The 14,670-nt window shown below is 40.7% G+C and overlaps 1 non-coding gene and 1 pseudogene across 1 annotated transcript; one reads left to right on the top strand and one right to left on the bottom strand.

Annotated features, from left to right (window-relative positions):
* Nucleotides 1-2,635: 2,635 nt before the first annotated feature.
* LOC149015309 (small nucleolar RNA R71) lies at nt 2,636-2,742 on the bottom strand. Its single transcript, XR_016173737.1, has one exon. It is a non-coding gene; the product is annotated as a small nucleolar RNA R71 (small nucleolar RNA).
* Nucleotides 2,743-13,400: 10,658 nt separating this feature from the next.
* On the top strand, nt 13,401-13,838 carry LOC149015310 (cytochrome P450 89A9 pseudogene; annotated as a pseudogene).
* The last annotated feature ends 832 nt before the right edge of the window (nt 13,839-14,670 follow it).

Raw genomic sequence — 14,670 nt, forward strand, 5'->3', positions numbered from 1 at the left:
GTAGCCACATTATCTGTCTTTACCACGAATCTCGATCCCAACAAGTAGTGTCGCCATGTCCTTAGGCAATGCACCACAGCGGTCATCTCCTTTGCCAGCCCCCCCTCCCCCCCCCCCCCCCCCCCCCCCCCCCCCCCCCCCCCCACCCTATCGCGTCCCCCTCCCCCCCCCCCCCCCCCCCCCACCACCGCCCCCCCCCCCCCCCCCCCTGCTCCCTGCGGTGCGGCCCCCCCGCCAGCACCGCCCCCCCCCCCCCCCCCCCCTTCAAACCACAACCGCCACCGCCCCCCCACCCCCCCCCCCCCCCCCCCCCTCTTCCTCTTAGAAGCGGGCGGGGGGGGGGCCGCCCCCGCAGCGAACCCCCCCCACCCCCCCACAAAAGAATAAAAGGCAAAGAAAACATCACCCCACCCCACCCCCCAGGGGCCCCCCCCCCCCCCAATCGCCTCCCCCCCCCCCCCCCCCCCCCCCCCCCCCCCCCCCCCCCCCTAACCCCCAGAGATAACTCTATGAAATAGAGTTAAGATTTATAACTTTTATACTTGAGATGGCTTGATTTAGGAGTATTTTGTCTTTGTTTTAGTGATAGTATTCATTAGGTGTTGTTTTATTTAGTCTCAACATGTTGCATTTTGTTTAGTTCATTTTTGTCACATTGCATGAATTTCCCTTCTTTTTATGGATGAATTTGACTGTTTCTCTTTCTCTTGAACATGTAGGTGAAGATTCATAATAGAAGAACATGTCCTCTAACTTTGTTGTAGAGTTGTTGCTGCATTGCTACAACAACGGAGTAGAATATTCTCAGATCCAATTCAAATGGAATTGACCAAAAAGGGCTAACTTAAGTGGGCTAAATTCTTGTAAATACATGATGGTTTTCAGCCCTTGATCTCAGGAGGAAGGTTCTAATCCTATGGCCAGAATATAACCTAATGATTGAAGACATTTATGGAAGAAAGAGAAGAGAGGCAAAGAGAAAAAAGGGGAGATTCGACCAAGGTGTGGAGGAGAGACTTGGCTGAGAGGAAGGAGGTAGAGAACGAATGCTGGAGCTCTTGTGGAAGCAAGGAGCTGCTGGAGTTGCTGATTTGCTGAAGAAGAAAGCTGGAGCTCATGTGGAAGCATTGAAGCCTTAGTTTATTCTTGTTTTTATAACTCTATCTTCTTATTTTCTAGTCTCATGTCAACTATACTTGGTTTTATGCATTTGAATTCTGTTATGGGCTAAATCTTAGCTGTGTGTTGGGATGATAGTAGTACCTAAACCTGAATTTTGATATGTAATTAATCATGTGTTCTTTAGTTTTATTGCAATCTACTTTATTGTTAATGAATTCAGCATGTTATATTGACTAATTTCAGTTCTTGAATGATCTTTTTGAATGAATGTTATGATTTCATTAATTGGAAAATTAATGAAGTCTAGGTGTTTGTTGAATTGTGTGAGTTAGCATCATCTTTAATTAGGTTGTGTTAATTAGTAGGTTGGGTAGGAATACCCAATTACCTCACATTACCATTGACTGGATTGGGTTTAAATTGCATTCTTAATTCAATTCTTCATAGGAATATGCTGATGTTGATTTAGGATGCTAGCTTATGTGTATTGGAAAATACCATATTGCCATTCATTCCAAGTTCTTGATTTATCTTGGGGTTGTAGTATTGCTTTAGTATTTGTGTTTTAAAATTCAGGGGAAGGGAAATTGATTCCTAACACACTTGTCACTCATTAAGTTTCTTCCATTGCTCAAATCTACATTTTAGTTCCTTAGTTTTCTTTACCTGTCATTTGGTTAATTAGTTAGACAAACACCAATCAACCTTGTTAATTTCATTTAAATCAATTTTATTTTTACATTGAAAGTTAAGGATATAATTCTCCGTGGGATCGATACTTTACTTATCATTTATTACTTGATTGCGATACGTATACTTGCGTGATATCTTGAGATACAAGCAACAAGTTTTTGGCGCCGTTGCCGGGGAATTTTGTCTTTGATAATTAGTGTAGAAGTAAGTTTTTGTTTTATCTATTGAAATTTCTTTGCTTTGATATTAGTCTTTTTTTATTCTCAGGTGCTTTTACCCTTGTATGAACACGCTGCTTGATCAAGAGTTGGCACCCTTTTACATCGAAATAGAAAGGACATTTCGAGCTAGAAGAAGGGAGCAGAGAGGTTTAGCAGCAGGTCAAACAATGGCTGAAGCAATGAGATATGGGTTGAATAATAATGAGAATAATATGGCAGCTGAGGGTGATGATAGAGATAGGGCCATTAGAGGATATGCTGTCCCAAGGTTGCATGAGCTGAATCCAAGTATAGTAAGGCCAAAAATTCATGCATTACATTTTGAGCTTAAGCCTGTGATGTTCCAAATGCTTCAGACTATAGGACAGTCTGGATGCCAACAGAAGATCCTCATCTCCATCTTAGACTCTTCATGGAAGTAAGTGACTCTTTCAAGATACCGAGCAACTCAAGAGGCTTTGAGATTGAAGCTATTCCCTTATTCATTGCGGGATAGAGCAAGAGCATGGTTGAACTCCTTACCTCCACAATCAATAGCCACATGGAATGATTTAGTAGAGAAGTTCTTGATGAAGTACTTCCCTGCATCAAAGAATGCCAAGTTCAGAAATGATATCACTGGTTTTCAACAGTTGGATGGTGAATCTTTGTATGAGGCATGGGAAAGATTTAAGGAGCTCTTGCGTAAATGTCCTCACCATGGTATTCCTCATTGGATTCAGATGGAGACTTTCTACAATGGTTTAAGTGGACAAACTCGATCCATAGTTGATGCATCAGCCAATGGGGCTATATTGGCAAAGTCTTACAATGAAGCTTATGAGATCTTGGAGAGAATGGCCAACAACAACTACCAATGGCCAGCTGAGAGAGGTGTTGCAAATAAGAGAGTGGCAGGGATTTGTGAGTTAGATGCAGTGACACTTTAACTTCACAAGTGTCATCCCTAACTAGTGTGTTAAAATCCGTAAACTTGCCTACAAATGTACAAACTCAACAACATACAGCAATCTCGTGTACATATTGTGGTGGGGAGCATGTCTTTGATAGCTGTCCATCTAACCCAGAATTAGCTTACTATGATGGTAATTTCAGCAATGCCAATAACCCATATGCCAACACCTATAATCTTGGTTGGAGGCAGCACCCTAACTACTCTTGGAATGCTCAAGGACAGAATGCAAGCCCATCTTCCATCCTGCTTCGACCTCATCCGCTTCCAAGTGCTCAACAGCAAGTGAACATTCAACCTATGGAACCCTCTTCATCAATAGAGCTTTTATTGAAGGAGTATATGGCAAGGAATGATGCAATGATTCAAAGTCAAGCATCTTCATTGAGAAATTTGGAGAATCAAGTTGGACAGCTGGCTAGTGCTTTAAGTAATCGACCTCAAGGATCATTGCCATGTGATACAGAAAATCCTAGATCTCCAGATGCAATAGAAGAGTGCTTTGTTATGGATGTCCTTGAAGAGCTGGTTTCCGAAGAGTTGGAGACAGAGTGTATTAAAAACCCACTAGAGCTTTCATTGGCAATAGAAATTGAACAAGTGGATGATGAAGCAAGTAGATATATGGATTTGTTAGAGGCAAGACCAGCTAAGGCATTGAGTGGGAGTAGATTTGAGTCTCTTGTATTATCTGAGCTTGAAACTAAAGCCCCTAAACCATCAATTGAAGAGCCACCTATGTTAGAGTTCACACCTCTTTCAAAACACTCTCAGTATGCCCATTTGGATGCAACCAAAACATTCCATGTTTTTGTTTCAGCACTACTAACAAAGGAGCAAGAAGATATGCTACTTGAAGTACTGACGAAGTGTAGAAGAGCAATGGGATGGAGTATAGTAGAGATCAACGGGATCAGTCCTTCAGTATTAAAGCTTAAAATTTGGTTGGAGGAATGTTGCAACAGGTACATGAAGCATCAGAGGAGTTTGAGTCCAATTATGGAAGGTGCACAAGAAGAAATCATTAAATGGCCTTGGGAACTAGAGCATGCAGTGGATCAAGCATTATTGGGGAGCACCATTGGAGTGGGACAAATCTTCAATCATCCTTCAAGAGGCTTAAAAAGAAGGGAGGTCACTTAGATTTCATTATTTTTAGTAAATTGTGTGCTAGTAGTTCATTAGGGGTTTAATAAAGTCATGGGTAGTTCATAATGTGTGATGTTATAATTTGTGTGTGTGTCTTTGATGTGCATGTGGGGAACAAACAGAGAGTGCTTGGGTGTTTTGCCAAACATATCATTAATTCAAACTGCTGAACAGAGCATGTTTCAATATCCAGCAAATTTCACTATCTTTGTAGTAGCGATGTGGCCACAATGCTACTACAAAGTTTTGATCCTCAGCTACGGGTCTTGCATGTTCTGTTAACACATTACATTCTCTGTTGAAACTTACATTCTGTGTTCGTTGCTATAGCAAAGCTGCAGCAAAGCTACAACAACGATTAAACCACTCACCCGACCCGGTTTCATCTCAAACCCAACCAACCCATCAAAAATACACTTCAAACTTCTATCAGACCATGCTGAACCCATACTGATTCGAACCAATTTCATTTTTTTAAACCCTTCTAAACCAATACCAACCCAAACCCATAAAACCTCTCATTTCAAACCAAAATCAACGAAACACTCAGCTCACTTCGTCGACTCTCACGGCTCCATCGTCTCCTCCACTGCAACTCATCCTCCTCTTCTCTTCCATTTTCTGTTTTTCAAAGATTTTCACACCTCCATTTACCTACATTCACCCACCAAAGCAATCTTCTTCTTCACCGATAGCCCATCTTTCACAAAAACCCTAACTTTTTCCCCCATTCCATCCTCGAATCACTTCTCAGAGGACTACCGGTGCCGTACTGGGTTTCGGGCATGTTTTTGTGGTATTTCGACCTTCCATCTTCCCTACACCACATCAGCTAAGTGTTCTCCCCATTTCTTTTCTTTCATTCTATATTTTTGAACTTTCTGATTTGCTGTGTTTTTGTTGAATGTTCAATTTGTGGTTTGTGGGTTATGTGTTTGTTCTTATGCTGTCTTAGTGTATGTTTTCGTTAGGGTATATACAACTTTTCTTATTTGTTTAGGTGTTATTTTGGAGCTACAATCACTTGCACACACCAATACAAGATTTGGGTCATCGTTACCCTATGCTCATATCCTCTGTTTTTGTGCTTGCCATTTGCACCTAAAACAACATAGAATTTGTTTGTTAGTGTTTTGTTTTTGTTTGCTTAGTTATAGTTCATTGTTTGTTAATTGTTTGTTCTTGTTTTCTACTTTTATGGTGTCTCTGTTTTTGTTAGATAAGGTATGTTTTAGTGTTTGTTTGATTAGTTTTTTTATTTTTTTTATTTTCTACAATTTGTTTGATTAGTTGTTATAGTGTTTTTGTTAGCTAAGGTCTGCTTTAGTGTTTGTTTGACTTCAATAGTGGTTGTTAGGGGCCAACCTTGTGCACTCCATTCGAAATGGCCCCTCGGAAGAAGAGCGAGAACACCCCTAGTTCTAGTGCTTCAATGGATGAAGATGCAGACCGCTGCATCATCTCGGCGATGATGAATTCCATTCCTTAGATGATGATGATGAGGCCTAGCTTATTCAGGAAGTTCTCTCTCTTCTTTTACTTTGTTTTCTTTTGATTCCCTTACTTTCTTTTCCTTTCTTTCGCTGTGAGGACACTGCTCCTCTTTAGTTTGGGGGTAAGCTTTGCAATTTTCCAATAATTGCATATGTGATCTTTATGATTATGGATGCTCCTAGTTGCTTAGTTTTCGTCAGCTTTCTTTTGTGGTTGCTTTCTTTTGTTGCTGTCCAGTTTTAGAGTAGTTGTTTTGGGTAGATGTTTTGTGTAGATAATCTGGCTTTTCATGAAATTTGGATGGTTGTTAAGGAATGCGAATGTCGGTGCCTCTTACTCGATTTTGTTGGAAATCTTAGCACAATTCGCTATAATGATCTGATGTCCGCATTTACTCATGTCTGTGATGCCATATTATTGATGCACCAAGTGATATTTCAAGCTCTGAGAACTGGGGAAAGTTGGATCAATGTGAGAGTTTTAGGATTTTAGAATTGGTTAAATGAGAACTTCAAGACTTACACATTAGGGATCCCCATTTGGCTGTTTCCAAGAACTTTGTACATTGTGAATATTGATTGAGGTTTGACCCCTTCCCTTCCCCAAAAGAATAATGCTCCGCTGATTTGGGTTGCCTAGTAACCAGGAATATGCATGTAACCCATGTGTATTTTTGACGTCAACAGTGGCCTAAAATATGAGCATGAAAAATAAAAAATATAAAAATATAAAAAAAAAAAGAGAGAAAGAAAATGAGAATAATGTTCCGCTGTTTTGGGCAACCTAGTAACCAGGAATATGCATGTAACCCATGTGTATTTTTGACGTCAACAAGGCCCGAAATATGAGCATGCAAGGCACTCTTGTTTGTGATCTTGTTGAGTAACCGGGTATCTTCATCACAAATGAGCGATATTCGCGTAAAAAGGCAAGATGACAACAATAAAAAAATTAAAAAAAAAAAAAGTTCATAAAGAATAAGTTTGGGGGTCAAATGCTCAAAAGAGTATGAAACAAGTTCTTGGGGTTGTAAAAAGATATGGATTCCTAATTAGTGGAGAGGTAATCATTTGGTCAACATATTAGATCAATGAACTAAACTTGATGACCATGATTCAGCTAGACTAGGATGATCTGGGGCAAAATCCTTAACTTTCACACACACACTTGAGAGCATCCTGATGAGTAAAGTATGACATCTAAGTGTTATTGGCCAGATGTGTTGGATCTGAAAATTTAGAAAAAGATTGAGAGGCAACTTCTGTCTAACACTCATCCTATTGCATGCTTAAGCCAGGTTATTTGCTTTTCTTTTCTTTTGATTTCCTCATGCTTTCATTAGTAGTTAGTTGTTGTTTTCATTTGTCTTTATTGCTCGAGGTCAAGCAATGTCTTAAGTTTGGGGGTGTGATAACTCTATGAAATAGAGTTAAGATTTATAACTTTTATACTTGAGATGGCTTGATTTAGGAGTATTTTGTCTTTGTTTTAGTGATAGTATTCATTAGGTGTTGTTTTATTTAGTCTCAACATGTTGCATTTTGTTTAGTTCATTTTTGTCACATTGCATGAATTTCCTTCTTTTTATGGATGAATTTGAGTTCTCTTTCTCTTGAACATGTAGGTGAAGATTCATAATAGAAGAACATGTCCTCTAACTTTGTTGTAGAGTTGTTGCTGCATTGCTACAACAACGGAGTAGAATATTCTCAGATCCAATTCAAATGGAATTGACCAAAAAGGGCTAACTTAAGTGGGCTAAATTCTTGTAAATACATGATGGTTTTCAGCCCTTGATCTCAGGAGGAAGGTTCTAATCCTATGGCCAGAATATAACCTAATGATTGAAGACATTTATGGAAGAAAGAGAAGAGAGGCAAAGAGAAAAAAGGGGAGATTCGACCAAGGTGTGGAGGAGAGACTTGGCTGAGAGGAAGGAGGTAGAGAACGAATGCTGGAGCTCTTGTGGAAGCAAGGAGCTGCTGGAGTTGCTGATTTGTGAAGAAGAAAGCTGGAGCTCATGTGGAAGCATTGAAGCCTTAGTTTATTCTTGTTTTTATAACTCTATCTTCTTATTTTCTAGTCTCATGTCAACTATACTTGGTTTTATGCATTTGAATTCTGTTATGGGCTAAATCTTAGCTGTGTTGGGATGATAGTAGTACCTAAACCTGAATTTTGATATGTAATTAATCATGTGTTCTTTAGTTTTATTGCAATCCACTTTATTGTTAATGAATTCAGCATGTTATATTGACTAATTTCAGTTCTTGAATGATCTTTTTTGAATGAATGTTATGATTTCATTAATTGGAAAATTAATGAAGTCTAGGTGTTTGTTGAATTGTGTGAGTTAGCATCATCTTTAATTAGGTTGTGTTAATTAGTAGGTTGGGTAGGAATACCCAATTACCTCACATTACCATTGACTGGATTGGGTTTAAATTGCATTCTTAATTCAATTCTTCATAGGAATATGCTGATGTTGATTTAGGATGCTAGCTTATGTGTATTGGAAAATACCATATTGCCATTCATTCCAAGTTCTTGATTTATCTTGGGATTGTAGTATTGCTTTAGTATTTGTGTTTTAAAATTCAGGGGAAGGGAAATTTGATTCCTAACACACTTGTCACTCATTAAGTTTCTTCCATTGCTCAAATCTACATTTTAGTTCCTTAGTTTTCTTTACCTGTCATTTGGTTAATTAGTTAGACAAACACCAATCAACCTTGTTAATTTCATTTAAATCAATTTTATTTTTACATTGAAAGTTAAGGATATAATTCTCCGTGGGATCGATACTTTACTTATCATTTATTACTTGATTGCGATACGTATACTTGCGTGATATCTTGGAAAAAAAAAAAAAACCAAAAAACACCCCTCTTTTTTTGCCGATCCCCCCTCCCCCTTCTTCACATATAGTTGGTTCTCCTTTAGGGTTTGAAGAACCAACCTTAGATGTTGTGCATGTTCCTCCAATGTGTTACTATAGATGACGATGTCATCCAAGTACACGACCACGAACTTGTCGAGGTAAGGGTGAAATATCTTGTTCATGAGGGTGCAAAATGTGGCTGGTGCATTGGTGAGGCCAAAGGGCATTACTAAGAACTCGTATGCCCCATATCGAGTCACACAAGTAGTCTTCGGTTCGTCACCCTCCGCGATGCGGACTTGGTAATACCCGGACCGCAAGTCTAGCTTGGTGAAGTACCTTGCACCGCCAAGTCTATCAAAGAGATCATCAATCAAAGGAATGGGATATTTGTTTTTGATAGTTACCTTGTTGAGTGCCCTATAGTCGATGCATAGCCTCAACGACCCGTCATGCTTTCGTTGGAACAACACTGGTGCGCCATATGGTGCCTTCGACGGTCGGATGTAGCCTGCATCCAATAGCTCCTTGAGTTGCTTCCTCAGTTCCTCCAACTCCGGCGGGGACATCCTATATGGTGCCATTGCTGGTGGTTTGGCACCCGGCTCCAACTCAATTGCATGATCCACCTCCCTCATTGGTGGTAGTCTTTTGGGTAGCTCCGGGGGCATCACGTCCTTGAACTCCTCTAGAGTTCTCTTGATCTCTTTTGGTAATGTCGTCTTGGAGACATCCTCCTTGTCTTCCAAGAGTGCCGCCAAATATGTGACTTGCCCCTTTCTGACTCCCTTCTCCAGCTGCATGGCCGAAAGAAGTTTCGGCCCCTCCTTAGTCCCTTGTATCGTCGGGACCATACATGGTGCTCCTTCCTCCATGATGCACACTTTGCTTATGAATGGCATGGGTACGGCCTTAACCCGTTTCATGAATTCCATGCCAAGCACCAATTCGAAGTCATCCATTGTCACGACTGACAAATCCACGGAGCCTTTCCATGCCCCAATCGTCATCTCGACTCCCTTGGCAACTCCCTCGATAGGGCGTGCCTTTGAGTTGACTTCTTTAAGGCTCCCTCTTTCCTTGCTCGTTTTGAGCCCCAAACGCTTTGCCTCCTCCATTGAGACAAAGTTGTGTGTTGCCCCCGTATCAACCATGGCCCTTGCCACCTTGCCGTTGATACGCACCTCCACGTACATCAACCCCTTTGGCGATGTAGGAGCTTTGATGGCACCAAGCTGCCGCAACGATCCCACGTGCGCCTCCTCTTCACCATTATCTTCGAGGAGTGCACTTAGGGCCTTCCGTTTTGGGCAATCCCTAGCCCAATGTGGTCCATCACAAAGGAAACACTTGTCTTTGGTCTGGAATTTCTTCTTCTTTTCTTGCTTGCCACCCTCCTTGTTCGAAGAGAACTTGTTTGTGCCTTCCCTTGTGTGGTCGGTCTTCGACCCCTTCTCTCCCCCACCTTTGCCATTATTGCTCTTCTTGGCCTTAAACTCATCCCTTCTAAACTCTATCAAGGACTCCGCCGCCACTATAGCCGTAGCAAGATCTTGTACACCTCGACGTTGTAGCTCTTGCGAGGCCCAATTTTGGAGCCCATCCATGAAGTCGAAGAGAAGTTCCTCTTCGGTCATACTCGGGACCTCCAACATGAGTGTTGAGAACTCCTTCACGTAGTCTAGAATCGACCCCGTGTGCTTTAGCCTCTTGATGTTCTTTCGGGCCAAGAATGCAGCATTCTCCGGATAAAATTGTTTCTTAAGCTCTTTCTTGAAGTCTTCCCATGTGTCTATGGTGTACGTACCTCTTTGCATGTCGTTGTACCTTCGTCTCCACCATAGAGCTGCGGTCTCGGTGAGGTAGAGTTGCACGGTCTTGATCTTGGTAGACTCGTCCTCCATCGACGTAGCCTCGAAATACCGCTCCATGTGCCATAGGAAGTTGTCAACCTCCCGAGCATCTCTTGTTCCCTCAAATGCTTTGGGCTTTGGCACCTCCACCCTTGGTGCTTCACGCCACACATTCCCACCAATCGTGGTTCTCCTGCACGTTGCTACCTTTCTACTCAACTCATGCACACGAGCTTCCACCGCGGCGATCCTTTCCACCACTTGGGTTTGAAGAACATCAAGCTGTTGTTGTTGTTTGTGCTCCATGGTGTTGAGAGCACCCAATAGGAACTCCTTGAGCTCGTCCATCCGGCCATCGAGCTCCTCGGTCCTTTGCTCCCCAACGTCGAGGCGTTCCCTTGCCTCGGCCATCGCCAACTCTATCCGTGTTAGACGTGGCTCCATAGTAGCATCAACTTCAACGGACTTCTCCTTGCCCTTGCGCCTATCCTTGGTGGTGTGTTTCTCTCTCCCACGGTTTAGCTCCTCTTGTGCACCATTGAACGTCTCGGACTCGCTTGTCATCGTGTCTTCCCACACGCTTGACACACCCAACCGAAGCTCTGATACCACAAATGTCACGGCCTTAGTTATTGACTAAGCCAACCGTGCCGGCACTTAGCACTTATTTGTACTAAGTCAGCCTAAAACCCAGCTAGAGAGAGTAGAAGAAAGCTTAGAGCTCAAAGAGAACCTTGAAAGAACTTGTATTGATCACTTACTTGATTCTTTGTACAAATGAGTCCCTCCCCTATTTATAGGTGAGGTAGGATGCAATGAATGGTTGTGATTTGTTCAAGTGTCTAGAATCTAATGGCTAGGAATATTCTAGTGGGTCTAGATATTTCTAGGGACATTTCTAGAGACAAGATATTTTCTAGATATAGATTCTTCTAGAATCTCCCCCCTTTCTAGAATGTGGGCTAAGTGTAGCCCATTAGTATTCTTTCTAAGTTGGGCTGGGCCAGGTGTGGCCCATTAGTAACTTTAGCTAAGTTGGGCTAGACCATGTATGGCCCATTAATATTAATATCATTGGGCTTATGATAAATTGGGTCTTGTCATTCTAATTGGGCCGTGTCAAAACTCTGGAAATAAATCTGCCAAGATGTCGGCGATATTTCGCCGTGGGCGAGACGAACGAAACTTCGTTTCTTGATAATAACATAGATTTAGGATATAAATAGAAGAGGTAAAAACCCTTAGAAACTAAGGTTCAACTTCAGCGTTGTGTATGGTTACAATCGAATGAATGGTCGAAATCTCAACTACTCATTTTGCATTATTTATTTATTTATTATAGTTAGTATGGTTGGAAAAAAAAAAAAAAAAAGAGTGGTCGAGATTTTGAACTCGACCACTGGTTCCATCCTCATTGCACAGCATTGAAACTCTATCCTAGAAACTAACCCAAAAAGTTAAGGGACTATGTTAAAAGGCCACGGCCTAATAGGATTTTTATTTTTTGGGTAAACGACCTAATAGGTTTAGGGATTGCCAAGGTGAGACTACTACAATTGGTAAACACTTTTAAGTCTTTATAGCCCTTCCAAAATGCTAGCATCTTCTGCAGCTATCGCATCTCCTGTGTGTGTAGATCTGATTTATTATTAGTTTTGGGAAAATTACGTTATCTACTTTTAAAAGTTTTCCTTTACAAAAGTAATCACTCAATGTTTCACTTAACAAAACTAACTAAAACTGAATTTACATTTAAAAAAATAACCAAAATAGTGAATATCATTATCAATAATTTTTCTTACCAACAAAAAAAAAAATCAATAATTTTTCTTACCAACAAAAAAAAATCAATAATTTTTTTTTTCCAAATATGTGTGGGTCTCATAAAATATATGTGAGCTTATTCTTTAATATAATGAAATAATTCAGAAGTGGGACTCCCAATGGGTCTTATAAGGGCCCACATTGCAAAAAAACATTAGTGTTCTACAACAGAGAAAGTTATCTGGACTTTCTATTAGTCACAACTTTTTAATTTTTGCCAAAAATTTATTAGATACATTGCACAAGCTAATCAGTCGATAATCAGAAACTTGCTTCAGATCCATAATTTTGGGACAAGAGCCAGCAGGGTGTGATTGGAAACAGGGGGAACGGTGGATTCTTCAGAGGATTCCCACATAAAAGAAAAAATATCTTGAGCAAAAACCTCCCAATATTTTTTATTAGAAAGTAGCCATAAAACCATCCACATAAGAAGCTTTATAGGGTTAAAGAGAATGCCATATCTCGAATTTCCTCCATAGATGGCTTAGTCAGTGAAGTGTGAGAAACGTCTTGAGAAACTGAAGGAGTGAAAAGAGAGTCCATAGGCTGCGTTTGTTAGCAGGATTAAAGTGGGGTGGACAAAAAAAGGTGGGAAACTTGTACCTTTTTTTCATAAAATTATAAAGTGTAGTATATTTGGATAACTGGAGTGGGAAAATAGCTATTTGCCACCGTGGAATTCTTGTCGGGACTGTTTTTTCCCACCCCATGGTCCCCATCTCCTCTCAAAATCCCACGATTTAGATGGGGTTTTGAGGGGAAACGAGGGAAAGTTGGGAACGAACGAAGGCTGTAGCAGCTGAAGCGAAGCACTTCGCGGGAGTTCTAACGATGAGTCTTCTTCTTCTTCCACTTCATTTTTTCTAACGGCGAGCCTTCTTCTCTCCTATCTCTTCTCTATTTTTCATCTTCTATCTCTTCTATCTACTGAGTCGACATTCTGAAATGAGTACTTCGGTTGTAGACTGAGATTGGAAAACCTTTCTCTGCAACATAAGGGCAAGATTCTGACCCATCATTGCTAACCCTGCAAGTCCAATACGTGATAGTGTAGAGGCTTCCATGGCTACAGTTCTCAGGTGAGGAAACTAGGGTTTAGGAGTTTGGTGAAGAAATGTTGCTGGAAACTGAAATGAATTGGAAGAAGAACCTAGGTGAAAGATTAAGTGATTTATCAGCCTCTCTCTCTCTCTCACTCAGGATCACAGATGGAAATCTGGGTCGTCTTCCTCACTACTCTAATCCTCGGTGCTGCCGTCAGGTTCCTGCTTGATTTCCTTGCACACAACACAAACCCCAGATGCCCAACGGGACCTTGGACGGTACCCATCATTGTCAACTTCCTGTGGCTTTGTATGAACTTGTTAGATCTTGAGCCAATACTCTGCAAACTACATGCCAAGTACGGCCCTGTCATCAGTCTTCCAGTTGGTTCTCAAGCCAACATTTTCATTAAAAGCCCTTCCCTTGCTCATCAAGCCCTCGTTCAGAATGGAGATGTCTTTGCCGATCGCCCTCAAACACTTAATCAATCTGCCACAAGTAAGCAAAGAGCCATCAGCTCTTCTCCTTATGGCCCATACTGGCGGCTCCTTCGTCGGAACCTCACCTCTGAAATCCTCCACCCTTCTCGGTTGAAGAGGTAAGACTCCAACAATGAAGAAAGTCTTAACTTTTCTCCTTAATCTGTGTTTGATTTAAGAAAGAACACCAGCAAAAGAAATTTCGTATCTAGATTATTGGACAAGGGCCAAGCAACAAGGGCACATTTAAAGAGTTCATTTTATTGGACAAGTGACCAAGCAATTCTGAAGAATTTTTTTAAGGTCCATGTATTATTTTGTATCTAGATTATCATACAAAATGTCTTATCTTATTATTGATTCTAAATGTTGTGCTTGTTGAATATGAATTTGAGATGAATTTTATATTTATTTTCTCTTCAGCTCTTTAGCTCAAACATGGAAAGAGGGCTAATCTATGCATTTATAATAATTTATCTATATTATATAATATTTGTTGGTCATTTAAAATATATTTATTATATAATATTTGTTGGTTCATTGCATCGTAAAAAATAGAATTCAAGAAATTCTCCTGAAATTAAATTTTAACAAAGGTTGAATGGCATTTATGTAATTTTGTATCATGATTTTGACAATTTTACCACCCCATCCAATCAAACAAGTATTGGGGGTGGAAAAGTATTTTTTCCCATGCCAACCAAACAAGTATGGGGTGGGTAAAGTTACTTTTCTACACTTTACTATCCTTTCCTTTTCTTTTCTCTCACCCCACCAACATGTGGGACCCAAAAGTACAACTTTCCCACCCCTTTTTATTCCTGCAAACAAACGGTGCCTAAGATGCATCCATTGGATGGGAATAGGAGAATAAATACTTAAAGAAAGAGGCAAATTCGGCAGCAATTAGCCAGGTTGAGTCACTAGTCACTACATTCCCTTCCTTGGTTTGGAT

This window comes from Hakea prostrata, chromosome 5 (assembly GCF_041222555.1).
Source record: "Hakea prostrata isolate BN-2017 chromosome 5, UWA_Hpros_2, whole genome shotgun sequence".
Taxonomy (NCBI): domain Eukaryota; kingdom Viridiplantae; phylum Streptophyta; class Magnoliopsida; order Proteales; family Proteaceae; genus Hakea; species Hakea prostrata.